This window comes from Miniopterus schreibersii, assembly GCF_964146895.1.
Source record: "Miniopterus schreibersii genome assembly, chromosome: 12".
Classification (NCBI taxonomy): domain Eukaryota; kingdom Metazoa; phylum Chordata; class Mammalia; order Chiroptera; family Miniopteridae; genus Miniopterus; species Miniopterus schreibersii.
Genome location: NC_138112.1, coordinates 28,351,496 through 28,365,746, shown reverse-complemented (window position 1 = coordinate 28,365,746; position 14,251 = coordinate 28,351,496). Strand labels below are relative to the sequence as shown.

Sequence of the window (14,251 nt, the reverse complement as noted above, 5' to 3'; positions counted from 1 at the left end):
CTTTTAAGAAATGCTTCCTTTAATAGAGCAAATAAAATGATCATTTTTAAAGTGGAAAATAAAAGCTTACAAATTGTGTTGTATAAAAAATACAAAAAATAATTACTGTCAATTGTAAAAAAAATATAGATTAACATGAAAAAAGAATGGAAGGAAATGAGTTACATGAAAATATTTGATTTGGTAGAATTTTAGGTGTTTTTATTTACTATTTTCATTATTGTTGCTCTGATAATGTTTATCCATTAAATAATTGTGTTTCTCTGTAACAAGCAACTTTGACTTTTGAAGTCAGAGTCCTGTCTGAAGTCATAATAAATGTAATGTACTTTTCAGTTATAAATACGTTTTAATTTGCAGTAGATGTAGAAAAGGCATGCATTAATGCTGCAGCAGTTATATTCGGATAATTTACATTGTAATAAAGCTTTCATCCTTAGTGTACAGATAACCGTTTGAAATTTGTATGTAAGGCAATTAAAGTCTCCCCCAAATTCAGAAATTATCTTACTTAATATATTTCTTATTTACATATTCTCTCTCATATATATATATATATCTTTATTAGTTTCAGAGAGAGGAAGGGAGAGGGAGAGAGAGAGATAGAAACATCAATGATGACTCATTGATCAGCTGCCTCTTGCACGCTCCCTACTAGGGAATGAACCCGAAACCCAGGCATGTATGTGTCCTGACTGAGAATCGAATGGCGATTGTCTGGGTCATAGGTCAATGCTCAACCACTGAGCCACACCGGCCGGGCTTTACATATTCTCTTAATATCTATCTCCACTGCTACATTATATTTACATATTATATTTTGATTTTTTTTTTCTAATTTGCATTATATTTTAAATTGTTTCCATACAGCTAGGTAGTCTTTATAATTAATTACCTATTTTATTGTTATTTTTTATAATTACCCATTTTAAATGACTAAATAATTTTTCAACAAGGTCAGATACCATCATTTATTTAAACAGTCCCCCGTTACTGGATATTTAATTTCTCTATATGCTCTATGACAAATATAGCTTACTAAATTTACAATCACTTGATTAAGTTCTGCTCTTGGGTAAAAAGAGACAAGGACTACGAATTTAGTAGCTAATGCACAAAAATTAATTAGGGCGCACAATTAGTCAAAGAGTTCAACATTAAGATAAGGTCAGCTATAAATCGCAATATACCATTGCAAATGTCAAAGTAATGTTTAGCCATTTCTATGGATGGAATTAATAAAACTCTAAATTCTGGAGGGTTGTTTTCATAATTGTACATGTATCTCAAAAGGTTTAAATTGATAATTCAACCACGGTAACTAAAATCCCTTTTCTTTCTACTTCTAACATTTCCTGAATTTTGTTTGTTCTTTGAAAAATTCCAAAGTTCACTGAACAGAGATGTTACTTGGGAGCAGTCATGTAATCTTGAATTTAATATTTATTAAATGCCAGCTCTGTGCCTGGCACTGGACTAAGCCCTGGAGCTGCAGCAGTGAGTGACAATTGATGAGCCACATGAAAGGGAAGTACAAAGCACAGGAGTGGCTAACAGGAGAACCAAATGTAGAGACTTTTCCTGAAGGCGAATAGCAGTCAGTTACTTTTAAGGGGGTTGATGCGAGAGCTGGGAAGGAGGAGATAATATTCCAGGCAGATGGAAGAACCTATGCAAAACCCCGAGGTGAGCAAGTGGATGCCACCTCCAAGAAACACACAATAAGAGCAAAGAAAGGAAGGAGAATCAGATTAGATGAGTCTTTTTATCTAGATATTCTCCTGAGCAGAATGTATATAAATCTTTTTCATTTTAAGTACCTATTGACAGTAGATGACTGTATCAGTATTGGATGAGTATCTCTTATGTGACTGTCTTGAAGCTAAAGCTACAGGGATTAAGACAAGATGACTTTTGCCTTCATGAAATTCAAGGCAACGCAGAAAAGGCAGTGATAGTCTGGCATCTGGTGATCAACTACATTGTCACGTAGCCACCAAGACAGCATTTAGTTGATTTAGACAGTTTATTGAAGATCTAGGGATTTTGGAAGGAAAGGAAGAGAAGATGAATATCTTCAATATAATTTGGGTCTAGCTCTAAGAACATCGACAGGAGTATGTTGGTCTTACTAGGGTTGGCACCTTAGGGTTAATAATTTCCTGATTAATTGGAGTAGGGAAGAAGGCAAGCAGAGATTGGGAGATGCTCAGATGCTTTCTCCTGACAATATCAATATTTTTGGAGAGAACATTCAAAACTTTGTCATTTGATGAAGATATTCATGATCTAGCTCTTAACCTATTTTCTTTATTCTTAGTTTTGCACTTTCACCCCCTAGAACCCTGAACTGAACCACTGCCTCTTTCCTGCCTAATCCAGACTATAACTTCTCTCTGGGCGCTTATGCATGCTGTTCTCTCTACCAGAAACTTCCCATCTTCCGCTTGACTGGCCCATGTCTTCGCATTTTCTAAGATAGGGATCAGATGGTGTCAGTTCCAGAAAATATTTAATGATGATCCCCAAATCCCTTTCTCTGGGCAAGTCATTCCTCTTTTGAGTTTATGTAGACTTCTAAGCTTATCTATGTAATACACTGTGTTATTTTGAAGTTATATGTTTATGAGTCTATCTTTCCTTCAAACTGAGCTTGCAGAAGGCAGACACTGTGTTCATAGTTGTTTCTTGGTGTCTTTTTTGGTACATAGTATTGTTAAATAAATATTTGATGAATGAGATAAAAGACAAATAAACTTACTGAGAATATTCAAACTCTTAACTGGAAGACTCAGAAAAACACAATAAATGTCCATAATGTGTTAAGGGATGTAATATAGAGATAGGAGCAATTTTGTTCTCTGTGGCTACAACAAGAAAAATTGAAAGCCCAGGTATTCAAATTCTGGCTTAACTGAAGGATGACAAGACAGAGCTGTCCAAACTGGGGATAGGCTGTTTTGGAAGGGAGGGAAGGCTCCTCACTCACTGGGCAGCTGGCTAGTCACTGGACATGAGGGACCCAAGCATCTACTGAGAGGTCCAACTCGTTACTTTTAAAGAATTCTTCTGGTTCTCTGGCTAGATTTGTAGAAAAGCTGTTTTTGCCAACAAAGAAAAAGGAATGCACTAGGAACCTTTAGAGGGGGAGGTGGATCACTGTTGCATTTTTAAAACTTATTCTGTGAATCAAATTATCTTCAAAATAATGGCTTTGGTGACAATGCAACAACATTTAACCTCTGTGTTTAGACTTGACGGAGAATACGATGGCTCTGGCATTGACTAATATACCTTGACTTGCCCTCAAACCCAATCTGAAGAAAAAGAAAAAAAGGAACAAGGAGTCCACAATGAAAAGAGGTAGGTAGAGACAGGGTGTAACTAGACCTGTGTTTCTGGCCCCAAGGATTCCCAAAAGCTTTTGCATTTCAATTAAAGCCAGTCTGCCAGCTGGGCCTGGCCAGTCACCAAGGTTCTTTAGAAAAGGTTCATCTGAATTCAACTAAGGAAATTATTTAAAGTACTTTCCCATCTCCCCCATTTGTTCTCTCCCAGCCTTCCCTTTCTGGTCTCTGCTACCAGCCAGCGGCATTCAGTGGAGAGAGGGACAGATTAAAAGCGGCAGTGAAATTACCTCCTGCTGATCTATGGCTGAATCACTCCAGTCCCCTGACAATAATCCCAGAGCCAGCCAGCTGCAGGGGCAGACCCCTGAACCTCTCTCTTCTGAGCAGCAATCTCTCCATGTGAACAGGCATGCCCCTGGCTGACACCCTTAGATCCTGAAAATTGTGACTAATTAACCAAGTGTTGATACTTGACCCACTCAATGGAAACTGCTAGGTGGCATGCTGGTGAGGGCAGCCCCTGTACAGAGTTCTGGGTGGGCTGCTGTTCCCTTTCAGTAGGGTGGATTCCGTGACTGATGAACGTAGTTGGCATGGAGCATTCTTCCTCCTAGTTCCCAGTCTTCCACATTTGCTGACTTTTGCCCAGGAGCACAAGTCCATTGCCTAGCCAAATGATATTTCCTCTTTTCTGCACCATACTCCATCCCTCTCAGAAAAATAATCAGCAAAAAGGAAGGACACTTTGCCACTTAACTGATGATTGCAAATATAAATACAATATCCTTGGAAAAGCTCCTCTTTCATTAAAAGTGTGTTCTCCAAATGAAAATTACAGCCCCAAATGGGGTTATAAAAAAGAAAAGCAAAACCAATGATATTACAATCATATGCATTTATAGAATGTCCTATTGATGAAGAATTTTTTGAATTTTACAAGTTGTTACTAATTTAAAATACTGTTTAATGTGATCATTCATTTCTAGAAATTTATCCTAAAGAAATCATCAGAGATGTGTGCAAAGATGTGTGTGCAAAGTGTTGCCCCAGTATTATGTTTCTGATATGAAAAACATAAAACAATTCACAACTGCAAAAGTTCTCAGTCTAGAAATAAGAGATGCTCATTGTCACACATAACATTTAGGAGGTCCCAAATTTTGCTATATTAAGTTTTATTTTTCTGGAAGGTGCTAAGTAGAGAAGCTATCAGGCAATCTGCATTTGCAGATTGTTAACTGTAGGTTTGGTAGGATCATGGGCTAGGTAATTTGAAGGAAAGTGTTTTAAGGGTATGGGGGACTGTGGAGAGGAAGCAGTTGCAACAGAGGTGGAAAAAGAATGCCCGATTGCAGTAGGCCGAATAACTATAAGAAGTAAAGGGCGATATAGTAAAGGCAGATTACTGTTTCTGTGAGTTTTGTTCTTAGGAAAGTAATGTTTGATGAGAAGGCGGCAGAGGAGAGGAGCTATTTTAGAGGGTGGCAGGAGGGAACTCAGGCATGTCTGTGGGCTAAAGCAAAGGAGAGCTTGGAAAGGAAAAGTGAGGCTAGAGAAGAGATGGAGAGGACATGGGAAGGAAGAGTGAGGGGTGAGAAGAGCCACTGCAAGGAATACAATGGTATTATGATGTGAAAAGATTTATGCATCTTTAGGTAAAGAAAGTAGAATACAATATAGGATTTAAATTTTGATCTCACTTTGTAATAGAGATACATGCAAACATTTTGGAAGATGTGTCCACCAATATGTTATTACTGGTTCTCCATGGATATAAAAATTATTATAGGTTTTTTTAAACTTTTGCCATTTTGAGAAAACCCATTTTTAATTTTTCCTTATAAATATACCTTACTAGAAACACAAACATGCACATTATGCTTGTAAAAGTTGTCTAACAGAAGAACAAATAAAAGTTTGCTTTTTGAGAACATACCTCATCTTTGGCTAGGGGGGTGGATACTCTTCTATCTGAGATAAAAAATGAGGAAACTCCTATAGATAAAGTGTTCCTTTAAGGTGAAAGAAGTTACAGGGTCACTTAAAGGTAGAGAAGAAGGAGGCTAACAGAGTCCTTGGCTGAAAGCATGGCTTTGCTTTATCTATTCAGATATCAGGACTTTCGAGGCAGGAGTCTCGGATAAACGTGGAGCCTTCAGGGAAGCACTAAAGGGCTGGAGCTGCAGCTGCGAGGCAAGAGAGGCCTTGGGATCAGGAAGGGTGTGCTGAGCAGCGATAAGGTGGACACCATCGGCATTCCTGCAGGGTTTTCTCCAGCACTGCTTAGTAAGCTGGAACAGTGGAAAGGGGAGGTTTGGTTGCTCTAGGGCTGAGATTTGAAAATCAAATGTGGGTGGCTTTCAACAGAATGAGAAATAGAAATCAGAAAAATAGCAAAGGAAGAGAAACAAGGTGGATAACCACAGGCTGAAAGAACAGAAGTGGGTAGAAAGACTATGGTCTAGTACAGGCCCAAGGGGAGCAGGGGATGGAAGAGGGGGCAGCGGGCTATGGACACTGTGGGGCGTCAGGGCTCAAGGTTTGGGAAAAGAAGTACTCACAGGTAGTCATGTGAGTGTAATAAGGTCGTGTGGGTGTATTGAAGTGATGATCGAGTCACAGTACTCTGTGGCCAACACTGGAGCTTCCTTAGTAGAAAAACAAAAAAATGGAGAAGAAAAAGATGGCCAGAAATGCTCAGTGAAAGTGAGGAAAGACCTAGAGTAGAGATGCAAAAGGGGGTAGGAAAAAGGCAGTATGGCAGTTAAGAGAGCTCCAGGTAGAGGAACAATATGTGCCAAACCTGAAAAAGAAGAAAGTGCTTGACTTGTTCAAGAAACTGAAACAAGACCAGAATAGTTATAGAGTGATAAGGAAAGGAAGGGAGAGGTGAGGTTAGAGAGGGCAGCAGGGGTCAGAGACTGGGGGCCAGTAGGACATCATAAGGTTTTAGGATCATGAAGACTTCAAACAGGAAAGTAACATGACCTGATTTAGTTAGAGATTACACTTGTCGCCATTTAAAAACTTATTAGAGAGAGCCAAAGTGGGGGAACAGAGAGACTAATTGCAGCTGTTCAGGTCAGAAATGGATGGCACCTGGTAGGATGGTAGCAGTGAGGATGACAAGATTTGAGACATGATTTGAAAGTAGAATTGACAGAACTTACCGATGGTTGGAATGTGTGAGGGAAAGAGACAAATCAAAGATGATGTATATAGCAGGACAGGGCTGCCCTATGTCAGATGGAGAAGACCGTGAGGGGGTAAGAAAACCAGTTTGGGCAAAGTAAATCAAAAGTTCAGTTTGGCTTATTTCACTTAACATAATACTCTCCAGGTCCATCCATGCTCTCCCAAAGGGTAAGAGATCTTTCTTTTTTACAGCTGCATGGTATTCCATAGTGTAAATGTATATGCATAACCTACTGACACAGACAATAGTGAGAAGAAGGCCTGGGGGGCACGGGGGTGAATGCCGGGTGGAGGGGATTAATGTGTATGGGGGGGAAGGGGATATCTGTGATACTTTCAACAATAAAAAAAAAGAAAAGAAAAGAAACTGTAGGAAAAGAACTCTAAGTCCAACAACATGGTTGGCTCTACAAAAACTCTACGTATGGTGCCATTAAAAAAAAAAAAAAAGAGTTCAGTTTGGATCCTTTTAAGTTTGAGGGATCTGTTGGTGTCAATGGAGGGGCAGAAAACTTACTGAGGTACCGAGAAAGAGAATTGATAATAGTTTACACTCATTGATTGTTTTCTACATGCCAGGTACAGTGCTAGACCTTACAACTAACTCCCTCCTTAAGGATAGTCAAGATACTGGCAAGAAAATAGGTGGTGCTTGACCAGCATGGCTCAGTGACTGAGCATCGACTTATGATCCAGGAGATCTTGGTTCGATTTCTGGTCAGGGCACATGCCCAGGTTTCGGGCTTGGTCCCTGCAGGAAGCGTGCAGGAGGCAGCCAATCAATAACTCTCTCATCATTGATGTTTCTATCTCTCTTTCCTTCACCTTTCCTCTTTCTGAAATCAATAAAGACATGTATATATTTTTAATTATTTTTTAAAAAAAGAAAATAGGTGGGTAATTGCGGAAATATCTGAAATAAGTGCACGGCTGCTATTTCCTTTAATCCCCACAACTACTTTTTGAGGGTATATGTGAAAATTTTCTGAATGCAGATGTAGAAGTATGGGTTTTCCTGGAAAAACTAAGTTTTCTTAATAGGAAATGACATGATAAATTTGAAGTTTTACAGTGATTAATTCAAGGACAGTGTGCAGACTGAATTAATACTGGGTTGAGTTGGATTGAGTCAGAAAGCAAGAGTAATTTGGCATCAACTTTAATATTTGAGATGTGAATCCTTAAGATCTGATTTAGAATGCTGTCAATGACACTCCAACTATAAAAATTTCAAGGAACATCAATCTTGTCCCCTACAATAGTATTTAACTGAAATGCCATGGGAAGTTAATATATACTTGTCAACAGCTCCCAACATAGTCTCAACTTTTTGATAATTTTTCCAATGTAAGTTGATAACAATGGAGTCCCTCTCTTGTAACCCCATTAAGACTTCTACCTACAGTGACGTTTCTGCTTGTGCCCCCTGAAAAGTTTCTGGCATATGAAGGATTAAGGTAGATATCTATTTAGAATAGTTTGGGTGTATAGAAAACAAGAAAGAAATAGGGAAGTTAATGAAGCAGTCAGCTACCACATCAAGACTGACTCCTGCCTGTCCATCAGTCCTTGCATTTTATTAAACATATCTCTTGTTGTTGATTCTACCCATAAAATATCCCTCAAATCCATCCAGCTCCTCTCAACTTCTACTATCACTGCGCCAGCTTAGAGCTTCATTAGTTTTCCTCATTGCTCCTCTGGTTTCCAGACCTGACTCCCTTTACTCCATCCTCATGGTGGAATGTGCTTCAAATAATGCATCTCAAACTCAAATGCTGTGAAGGCAACCAAGATATACAGGAGGGTGATGTGGGCCCAGGAGACATAAACAACAGAGCAAGAGTGCATTTAAATGGCAGCTGATCTTTGTATTGGGAATACAATAGGGAGAAGTGGGGACTGAGCAAATGTCTCATCTAAAGGGAAGAGGTATTATTCAGTTCAGAAATGGTGGCCACTCTAAAAGGGTGTCCCATGTTGGAAGATTGTCCCCCTCCCCACAACCTAGGGAAGTCAGGATTCAATTTTTTAAAGTGAAATATTGATTTTTAAATGTTGGAAAATTATATACGCCCATAGTCAGTTATGCTCCCTGTAGCTGGTAGTTTGTGAGGCATGTTCCAGCTGCCGCTCAAGTCAATATAGTGAGTACTGAAGAAAATATACCTGGAAGCCAGAGATATGATCTAAGGGTCACTATTTCACAAACTGCTCACTATTTAACTAACTTGTACTTCCTTCTGTGTAGCCTTATAGACCCACTGGCAGCATGTAAAGAAAAGTGCCTGTCCCAGACTAGGTGCTCACTTTCCCTGTCATTTCACTCTGTGCCTGGTTCACGAGTTTCTTGTGGCTCAAGCACATTGAATTATACTTATTTACATGTTTATTTTCCTTATTCTACTGTGAGCATCAATCCAAAGCATCAAAATTGAGTTATTCATTTTCTATGCCAGAATCATGTAGCACCTATACCTGAAAAGTACTGGACAAACTCTTGCATGAAATGAGCTGAGCTGCTTCCTCTGCCTGGAATTCTTCTTCTCTTCTTCTCTTGTAGAACTCCTATGTGAACATCAAAATCCATCTCAAATGCTATCTGGACTGCTTTCTCCAACTGCTTCAGGTGGGTGTCATTGCCCTTTCCTATGTGATTCTACACAACTTCATTCATAATGTGACTAAAACAAAAAAGTTATTTGTATATGTGTCTTTCTTCCTCTAGATTCTTTGCATCTGGATGGCAGGGGCCACACTATATTGGCAACTGTACTTCTACTCTCAATACAATTCCTGCTGACAGAAAATACTTAGCAAGTTTTTGTTGTAATAAACTAAACAATTTGATTTGTATAATAAGCTAACAAGGAAAGGTCAGGTGAAGGGGTATACAAGAGGTATTTGGTTTTAATGTGAAAGGGCTAAAGATTGAGCCACCTAATTAATTATGCATTTATTTATTTGAGTATCTACTATGTGTTCAAAATTGTGTCAAATTCTGGGAACAAAAGAAAATAAAAGACATGGTCTTTTTTCTCAAGGAGCTTACAGTCTAATTGGGGAGACATGCCATTCAGACAGGAACAGCATGGCTGTGGCACAATATTTTAAATTTATCTTTGGCTGTTCCTCTCCCTGGGCCTTCTCATCCATCACTTGCCAAGTTCTGTTGATTCCATCTCTTGAAGGCCTCTTGTTTTTTACCTTTTATTTCTATTTCCACTGCCTCTATCTTAGCTAATTTCCCCATTTCCTATTGCCCAGGATATTGCAAAATGTCAGCGTCTCAGAATGATCACTTTATATACCATTGCTTTTGATTCATTGTGCTTCAGAAGTATAATTTTCCCATTTTCTCTCAAATAAACAATTCAGATCTTTTTCTATTCCAACTCTTAAAAAAACAAAACTGTTGAACAAAACAATCTTATTCTTTTCACTCTTTACTGAACCAGGAGGACTTTTTTAAAAGCCTGGTTCCTAGAGTTTTTTTCTTAATCTCTGGCAGTGTACTCTTGCTCTTTCTTTCCATTTCTTGGCAGTACTGTAGGTACTCACTTACTACAACCATAAAGTTATATCCCTTAAAAATAACTCTCCTTTGAAATGGTAACTTGGGAATAACCAACTGGGACTCTGAGGTAAGCCTTCAACACATACGCCCACCCCCACCAATCTTGACTAGGCCAAGAGGAATGGAAATGGGCACTTTCTATCAGCAATTAGGTGCCGCTCTCTTGAAATGGATTTAGAAACAGGCTTTGGAATCATTCCTGCTGTGTTTACATCCTAGCTCTACCACTTTCTGGCTTGTGATCTGAACAGTTCTCTTAAGTTTTCTGACCTGTAGTTTCTTCAACTGAAAAAAGGAAATAATATAGCTCTTTGGTTGGTTATAAACTAGCAGTACTCAAAGTGTCTTCAAAATCAAAAGCATTTTTATGATAATAAAATGTTGTCTCTTTCATGGTGTTTACCTTTGCACTAATGGTACAAAAGCAATGGAATATAAAACTCTTGATGCCTTGGCATAAATCAAGGCAGTGGCACCAAAGTGTACTGGTAACCAGTGAATTCTTCAGTAAACATATTTACATTTTAAAAAGTCTATTTCACTTAAGAATATCTTTGATATCTTTGATGAAGCAGTGAAAATTATTAATTTTATAAAATCTTGACCTTTGAGTTCACAATGTTATTATGTGCAATGAAATGAGAGGTATGCCTAAAGCACTTATGTATTTGCATACAGGGTGGGGAAAAAGTACATTTACAGTTGTGAGTATGCAAAACAGTTTATTCTTGCATTATCATTTATTAATTATTGTATTATTTTTCATATGAACAATTGTAAACCTACTTTTGACCAACCCTGTATGTTTTCTCAAGAAAAATATATTTGTGCAATCATTTGAGTTGAAAGCTAAACTAACATTTTCATTTAATACCATTTTTACTTGAAAGAATGACTGAGATACAAGCAATTATTCAGTCTTTGGTATTTGGTCACCTGAAAATGAATGAAATGAGCTTGTTTTATCGGAAAAACAACTAATAAACTATGCATATATCCATATGACCTATGGAAACAGACAATAGTGTGGAGAAGGCCTGAGGAGCAGGGATGGATGAAGGGTAGAGAGGATCAGTGGGGGAGGGGGAAAGGGGGACATCTGTAATACTTCCAATAATAAAGATAAATTTAAAACACACACACACACACAAACAACTAATGGTATTTGTTGAAAATTTTAAAATTTGAGTTTTCAAGCAACCATTAGATTTTGGATACCTTGCATTTATCACCATGTGCATAACAGTTTTCCAAGCCTTAAATACTTTTTTAATGGGATGTCTAGTAATATTGACAAATAGGAAGTTTTGGTATTGCATAATGAAATATGTCAACTTTTGGATTATCTGTGTAACTCAGTAAACCAGTGTTTTTCAACTAACCAATACATATTACAAACCCATGCATAAGTAAAAGTTCCTTTTTTTAATCCTCTCCTGAGGATATTTTTATTCATTGCTTTTCAGGGAGAGTGGAAGGGGGGGGAGGAGAGAAGCATTGATGAGAGACACATCAATTGGTTGCCTCCCACAAGAACCTCGACCAGGGCCAGGGGTCGAGCCTGCAATCGAAGTACATGCCCTTGGCTGGAATCAAACCCAGTACCCTTCAGTTTGCAGGCCAACACTCTAACCACTGAGCCAAACCGGCTAGGGCAAGAAAAAGCTCCTTTAAAGTGTAAGATAGATAAACACATTCTAGTGTAACATAGTAGAAAAAGTTCATTAACATGGTTTTAGATTCCACGATGCAACTAATTTTTATGAAATGACCACTTGTCAATTGGATGAAGGTCTTCATGACTCACCCTCTAAAATTTGGTGGCCTCTACTCCCAGAACGGTTGCAATGCCACTTATGAGGCAAACATGGAAGGAAGTAAAACCAGCTTCCCTGAACTGGACGGAGTCAGGACACCTGGGTTCTAATCGCAGCCCTCTTGTTACTTAACTAGCAGTTTCACCTTGAGCAAATATTTTGAATTTTGCTAAGTTTCTTGTTTGAAAGGCAAGATGCTAGATCAGATGCTATACTAAACAAATGGAGATGAAAACAAGAAAACCTACCATTTGCCAAGTTTTGGTGTAACATCAAAGAAGACTAGCCACAGTACCTGAAAAGGCTATGGAAACATTTCACCTTCCTCCATTCATATACCTGTGTGAGAGCTTCATTTTCCTCATTTACTACCACTAAAATGACATGTAGAATGGATTAAACATGAATGAGGAGAATCTAGATGTGTTATATTAATCTAGACATAAAAGAGGTTTGAAAAATGTAAAACAATGTTCTCCATTCTTCTTCTCCACTCCTATTTATAGTCTCCCAAACACAATCATTGCACTGCCATCTTCATTCCTTCTACCCGCATTTATCTGAAATCAGCTCAAGCATCATCTGTCCTGAGAAGCTTATGGGACTCACCAGTGGGTTTAGATAGGCATCCTTTGTGCTCCCAGAGTACACTGACCTTGCTTCTGCTGCCAGAGTTATCACATGTCATTATAAACGTTGGATGCATGGGAAAGAAGCTATGTTAATTTTCCTTATGTGCTCAGAGTAAATGGGTAGTAGGTATTTGCTGAATAAATAAGTGAATGAGAGCTTTATTTTCATTGATCATTACTATGTTAAGAACTTCATGGGCTTTATCTTAGTTATTTCATAAAATAATGTATTTAAATATCTGCTTATTTCTATTTATTCTCCTACCAGTTATAAAAGACTAAGCAGTTTACCTTCTGAAGAAAAACAAAATTCATTCAGCCTCCTGCTGTATCAAAAGGTGCACTAGAATAATAGCCCAAAAGAAGCCTGAAGAAACTAATTCACCTCCATGGTTTCCCCTTAACTCCCTAATCACAGGCAGAATCCATTCAGACTTTAGAAGAAAATGAGGACTGAAATCTACTTCACATTCCTCTTAGGGTTTTCTCTCATCTAGTAAAGTCCTGCCTAACTCATTTTTCTCTAAAGAGTTCATATTTGACTAAGGATTTAAGAACACAATATAAAGCATTTAGTTCTCAGAATCAACTCTAGAATAATACAGCTACAACCAAAGGTAAAGTAAATAAACTGAATTGGGGTGCACCAGAGAGGAATATATTTCTTTAGAAGGTACTTAACTAGAATGTAAAAAATCTCTTTGGTTCTTTCCTGATCCTTTAGAAGCAGTAACAGAAATATGAGGTATTTACTTTCTTCTACTTTACAGTAGAAATAAATTTTATTTTTATAATTCAGGCAACAAAAAGATATTTTCCATTCACTTCTTTGATTCCCTAAAATATATTTAGACCCTGAAGTCCAAGAGTAAGTAGAGTTGATAAAAAATGTTGGTCTGTCATTGTACTTTAAGCAGGTTAATAATTTTCATTGAGGCATCAATATGACTTGCCACATTCTGCCACTTTCAATCCTTGGTGCATACACTTCAAAAGAACAACGTGTTTATTAAGTCCTCTAATATCTGCCACATCACAGTAAATGATGAACCAACTTCCAGAACACTGGCTTTGACCTCAAGCCAATTATGCAATAATGCTTCCTTGAAAGTTTTTGTGCATGCAGCTCCTTCTCTCCCAGAAGGTACATCTACCAGATGGCAAAAGTGGCAATCTTAGAAAAAATTGAAAGCTGAGTTGAAAACAGCAGCTCTTTTAGAAGGTCAGGGCACAAGTCTCTGGTAGCAAAGCACAGCACAGCATTTTAAAGACAAAACCTTTTACCCAAATACTGCACTTAATGCTGGACGGGAGGTATGTCTGCCTATAGGTATATGCCCCGTCATCCTAAGGTGAGACCAAAGATTTTAACTACAATGTCAAAGTAGGGGCAGATAAGACCATATGCAGATGAGGGTTTTAGGATGCTACTGCCAAATTCATATGTTTATATATGAATTCATATATGTACTTATAAATTTCACATATTATATATATATGATATATTCATATATATGCAATACACACATACACATAATAAAATGAAGTACAATCTTATGAATATATAATTAGGCATACCCCATTTAAATGCCACTTCAGGACACACAAGCTTTCCCTTAAAAGGCACTGGTGGAGTTGCTTACACAGGTGAAATATTTATCTATCTCTATCTATCTATCT

At 37.9% G+C, this 14,251-nt stretch overlaps 1 protein-coding gene across 20 annotated transcripts in view; it reads right to left on the bottom strand.

The window, feature by feature from the left end:
- Positions 1-14,251, bottom strand: part of DLG2 (discs large MAGUK scaffold protein 2) — a 1,618,243-nt gene that overhangs the window by 488,568 nt on the left and 1,115,424 nt on the right. The window lies entirely within an intron of this gene.